At 36.5% G+C, this 5,960-nt stretch overlaps 1 long non-coding RNA gene and 1 pseudogene across 1 annotated transcript; both read right to left on the bottom strand.

The window, feature by feature from the left end:
- Nucleotides 1-1,572: 1,572 nt before the first annotated feature.
- LOC107745479 (uncharacterized) lies at nucleotides 1,573-4,500 on the bottom strand. The gene is made up of 3 exons (XR_001640605.1): nucleotides 4,329-4,500; nucleotides 3,916-4,248; nucleotides 1,573-2,347 (listed from the first exon to the last, which is right to left on the bottom strand). It is a non-coding gene; the product is annotated as an uncharacterized LOC107745479 (long non-coding RNA).
- Nucleotides 4,501-4,520: 20 nt separating this feature from the next.
- LOC107745474 (ceramide kinase-like) overlaps nucleotides 4,521-5,960 on the bottom strand; it is a 7,039-nt pseudogene continuing 5,599 nt past the window's right edge.

Genomic DNA, 5,960 nt, shown 5'->3' with positions numbered 1-5,960 from the left:
CGTCATGCACTCATTATTTTTGAGGGGGCACGAGTTGGGGGAGGTCGTCATGTGACACACAGCAGCCACAACAGCACGTTTTATTTATTTTTTCCTGTTTATTCGAAACATTCCCAAACGCATTAACTTAATTATTATGAAATATCTTGATTCTCTCCTTGATCTATGATGGTCAAAGTAACCTAATAATGTAATCTATTAACTATGCATAAAAACCTGTCTGTTTACTTAATTAACAGATATGGGTGTCATGCCATAACATATTTTTAATACGACTGAGTTTATATTTAATGTGAATTAAACATTGAAATTTAATGTGAATAAAAACTTTGCAAGTTAGGCTATTAATCATAACACTTTCATTGTACAGAAAGAGAGCAAAGAACATTTACGTTATCAAAGAACATTTTCACTGACAGTCTAGTTCAAGCACTCTCAAAAACTCCCATTAAAAGCACCGAAGCTGTTTACACTATGAAATGAATATCTTACAGATTCGTACAAACATTTGCACTTTGTTGTTTCTGACGAGAGAATTCGCCAGAAAGAGGTATTCAGTCAGGGTTAGCGAGCGAAGAAAACACGGCATTTTAGCGATGACTCATCTGAACAACTCTGATTGGTCATTGCATTCATAAGCTCAACAGCATAGTGTGTGATTGGTTATAATGCACAGTGCTGTAAAACGCGGCGAACTGCAGATTTGAATCTAACAGCTGATGATATAACGCGCTGAATGTTCTAATCAGGCTGGTGTGATTGTATTAAATATAGAAAATACTAATCAGCTATTTTTTTTGTCTTTTGGAAGCTGCATTCAAAATTCACTTGGCTCAAAAATCTGAGGGGGCACGTGCCCCCTCACTTTGAATGGGCATGACGCCTTTCCTTCGAAGTCATACACTGATCGGTCTGTGCAGCGCCGCTTCAAATCCAGCGCGCCTATGGCCAATGGTTCAACGCGCCAAATGATTCACCCAATTCGTTCAAAACGTGCATTAAGAAATGAAATGCCGCTGTGTGTTGCTCGGAGACGAATAGTTCTGCTTTGTCTTTGTATTTTCGTTGGCAAAATTGAGCAAAACAGACAACATTGTGTCTAAAATATCACAATATTAACTTCTTACTTACTGAACTGTTGTATAAGATCAGCATCACATTTGCATTTATGTGATATTGGACTGCTCATGTGATATTGCTTAAAGCTGCAGTCCGTAACTTTTTTTGGTTAAAAATGATCCGAAATCAATATTTGAGCAAGTACATAACCAGCCAGTGTTCGAAACTATAGCCTTACTTTAGCCCGATTCACAAATAACAGACAGCAGGAATATTAGACTGCTGTCACTCTAAGAGCTGCCTGGATCCAATATACTGTTACACGTATTAAGACCTAAATTACTGTGTTTACGAGGATACTTGCAAAGACGAGCATTTCGACACATACAAGAGTGTGTATTTAACAGTTCAAATCCTATAAAGTGGCAAAAATAACTCATACTCCCGTTCAATATTTAACGGTTCAAATCCTATAAAGTGGCAAAAATAACTCATACTCCCGTTCAATATTTAACGGTTCAAATCCTATAAAGTGGCAAAAATAACTCATACTCCCGTTCAATACTCCTGCGCTCTATGAGCACCGTCTTCATGTGTATTAAGCATATCAAGGTTCTGTAGACATTCATGACACTTTATTTGGACAAACACACATATATTAATTCATGATTTGAACATTAAACCCATTGACATCCTGTACATGCATATGCCATCTGAGCTGTTAGAATGCTGACTGGAATGAGTCCACTTCATTAAAACATGTTATTCACTCTGTTTGTGACTCCCATGTACAAGCCCTAGACAGACAACCAGTGCTCTCACTTACGTGCAAAACCTCTATTAAATAAACGTGACAAAATTTAACATTACCTGTCAGATTGCACTAAAACATTGCATAAATACTTTTTTGCTCTGCAAAAAAAGCTATAAAATCAGTGAAATGAACAATATAATGACAGATCTAAAACTGATCCATCACCCAAATACGTTGATGGTATCACTATTCTCGATATTTCAATGAAAATATAGGAACGGCTGAAATATAGCGTTAACAAATGTGAAATGAGCTTAAATGACATCTCTGCTTCACTGTATGTCTTATACGTTCACCTTTTAAGACTCTCACCTATCATACATATTATTTACATAATATTTGATCTCCCTTCCAATGAAGTCCTCATGACGAGGGCAATAAAGAGGTCATCTGTTAGGATGATCACATCTCTTTTGTTAGATTGTAGAATCCTCGATGCCCCTGGCAAAGAGACGAACCAGCTGGCCATGAACTCTGTAGAGAGAGAGTCATATCAGGAAACATTCAAATGAGAAGATGCTAAATTTTTGGTTTCAAACTCCTAAACTTCTACTTGATGTCATAAATCAAATTTCATATGATTTGCTTACTTCATTGGAGCCAGATAATAAACAGGTAAAGTTCTGTTCAAATGACTGGGGTCGGAAAAATGTGTTTTATTGTTTTTAAAAGAAATCTCTCTTGCTCACCAAGCCAAGGCTGCATTTATTTGATAAAAAATACAGTAAAACACATTAATATTGTGAAATATTTTTACAATTTATAATTAGTGTTTTCTATTTGATTGTTGGGGTGGGCTAATATGACCAAAATCTTATATCACAATACGAGTAATTTTATTTCATTGTAAAGATATATATCACAATATAGTTATTTTTGCTTTAAATAAGGTTTTTATTATATCAAAATTTTTGATAGCATAGAAATTTCATAATTCTTGTCACCTGTGTCAATATCACAAAAAAAAACTAGTAATAAACAGTCAGCGATTAAATAAGAAATGAATTACAAGCAATAGGACAAAAAAGAACAGTAGAACAAATAAAGAAGAAATTATACATACATTGTATAAAGTAATCAAATATAAAACACTGCATATTCTTCCCTGTGTAAATTAAATATAGATTTCTTCTTATTAAAGTTACAAAAGTGATTTAGTCAAGAGCAGTGAGAGATTTTCTCTCTTTTGTTGTTTGATTAACATAAATAACAGACAGCAGGAATATTAGACTGCTGTCACTCTAAGAGCTGCCCAGATACAATATACTGTTACACGTGTTTTTTTTCCCTCAGCTGTTTGCTTTTCATTTCATGTGTGCGCGCATCTCATAAACAGTCTCTCTGACAGCGCGTGCATATAGCAAAATGAGTTTGATTTCATTGCTGATTGCATTTCAACGGCTTAAAATAACTTGTTTTTAAACTGCAATGCTTAAAACGCGTGCTAACCATACGCTTTCATGACCACGTAGCACAGCAGCATCATGTGAGCATGTAACCGCGATAGAGTCGATAGTCAAAAATCTCTACCGGTTAATCGTGTCTACCGGTATATCGCCCACCCCATTTGACTGCATTTTAAAATAGACTGCATTTATTCCTGTGATGCAAAGCAGAATTACTCCAGTCTTCAGTGTCACATGATCTTTGATCTTTAATTTGATGTTCAATTATTATTGATGCTTCAAAAGAACAGCATTTTAAAATGTTTTAAATAGAAATCTTTTGTAACATTACAAATGTCTAATCAATTTAATTCATCCTTACTGAAAAAATGAATTTCTTTAAAAAAAAAAACCTCTTTCTAAGATTTTTTTTAAGATTAACAAGATTTTAGAGCCTGACATCTTCAAATCTTACGTTAAACTTTTGAATGGTAATATGTGATTACTATATATTAATAGCAGGATTGAGTTTTTTCATGTAAATTGCTACTGAGTAACTGGATTAAAATGACATAAATTGACTTTTTTTTTTTTGCATGTTAGCTATGCTTCTCCAATTAAATAGCTCAGACTTGCTCAGCAGACTGATCTTAATACCTGCATGAGATCTTGGTGTGAGGTAGAATTTCTCCATCGCAGTTCCACACTGATATCGAGCGAGGTTTAGTGCAGCAAGGCCCACACACGAAGCCTCGTCTCTTTACTCTACTCGCTGTCACATTTCCTCTCTCCTTCCTCCCTGCAAGATGCTGCTGTGAGTGACCTGCAGCGTTACTACTGCTCAGTTTCTCAGGATCCTCCAGTACTCTCAGCGGAGGCCTGCATTTCTCGATCACCCTCCTCATACTCCTCCTCCTCCTCTTCTTCTCCAGGGGGTAGAGAAAACCAAACAGCCTTGACACGATGAACTTCAACAAAGGGCAGGTCAAACTGAAAGTATAGAAGTTTTGTGTGTCTGACTGATTTAACTTTTAGCTGAGTTAGTGTTCTTGAATGTCATTTGGTTTTACCTGATCCTGTGTGTTTGTGTGCCTGTGAAGATACGTGAGAAAGCCCAGAGGGTTTGTTTCTCGCACCAGGATGAGGTCTGCCGTCCCGTCGGCCAAGTGAGTGGATGGCGAAAGACCCTTTGGGCTCCGTGGACATGAGCTTGAAATACAGGCGAGAGAGATACACTTGAACCTGCCTTCACTTTACTCTACTCGCTGTCACATTTCCTCTCTCCTTCCTCCCTGCAAGATGCTGCTGTGAGTGACCTGCAGCGTTACTACTGCTCAGTTTCTCAGGATCCTCCAGTACTCTCAGCGGAGGCCTGCATTTCTCGATCACCCTCCTCATACTCCTCCTCCTCCTCTTCTTCTCCAGGGGGTAGAGAAAACCAAACAGCCTTGACACGATGAACTTCAACAAAGGGCAGGTCAAACTGAAAGTATAGAAGTTTTGTGTGTCTGACTGATTTAACTTTTAGCTGAGTTAGTGTTCTTGAATGTCATTTGGTTTTACCTGATCCTGTGTGTTTGTGTGCCTGTGAAGATACGTGAGAAAGCCCAGAGGGTTTGTTTCTCGCACCAGGATGAGGTCTGCCGTCCCGTCGGCCAAGTGAGCGGATGGCGAAAGACCCTTTGGGCTCCGTGGACATGAGCTTGAAATACAGGCGAGAGAGATACACTTGAGCCTGCCTTCAACAGTCACCCACTCACCTGAGATAAAAACAATAATTAAAGGTTCAAGGTTAAAAGGTTCCTAAAATCATTTAATCAGTAATTCTAGTCTACATCATAACTGCATGATGCCTTTGTACTGTAGGTCTACCCAAGCACAATTGGGTACTTACATGACAACGGTCAAATACAGACATACAACATATGAACCCCATAGAGACACGCAGCACAGTGTGATCCCAGTAATAGGTCTCTAATGAGATGATGACACAGACAATCATTATACAAACAGACAGCAGATGGTCTTACCCTCCAACTCACTGCTGTATTGGCTCACATTAGTGCTGTAGAGGGAACTGGAGCTGTCAAAGTGGGGGAACAGCCTCTCTTTGCTCTCTGAACATACTCTGCACCTGCAGTTACACACGCAAACATGCTTTTAAACATTTGTTGGAGCTGTAAAAACCAAGACGTTGTGTAATAGCTGGTCAGAGTTATCCGTGAGGACTGCCATTCTCAATAGTGGTTATTTGGCTGATGCAAGACCCCACAAAGTATGTAATTTAAATCCTGCTATCTTTGCTCATGGGCATGTATTTCCACATACAGGTTAAAAAAATAAAAACAAATAAAAGATAAATGAATTAGTATAAAACATTAATACATTAAAAATATAAATAAACAAACATAATATTTTTTAATTTACATTTTCATTGATTTTTAATGTATTATTTAATTGTTACTTTTATTTTTAAATGTAATTTTTATTTTCGTTATTAATTCATATTACTATTATTATTGCTTCTACAGTTTATTAAATAAATGTAAAACATAATTAATGTCATAATTATATAGGCAATTTTACAGACATTAGGCACTTGTGAGTGTTAAGAAAGTATAAATAATATTAGTATAAAATAGTATTCAGTACATTAAAAAAATTATAAATAAAAATGTATTTATAAATATATATTTTTATAA

Source organism: Sinocyclocheilus rhinocerous, unplaced genomic scaffold, assembly GCF_001515625.1.
Source record: "Sinocyclocheilus rhinocerous isolate Xijiao unplaced genomic scaffold, SAMN03320098_v1.1 scaffold2754, whole genome shotgun sequence".
NCBI lineage: Eukaryota > Metazoa > Chordata > Actinopteri > Cypriniformes > Cyprinidae > Sinocyclocheilus > Sinocyclocheilus rhinocerous.
This window is presented reverse-complemented; position numbering and strand designations above follow the sequence as displayed.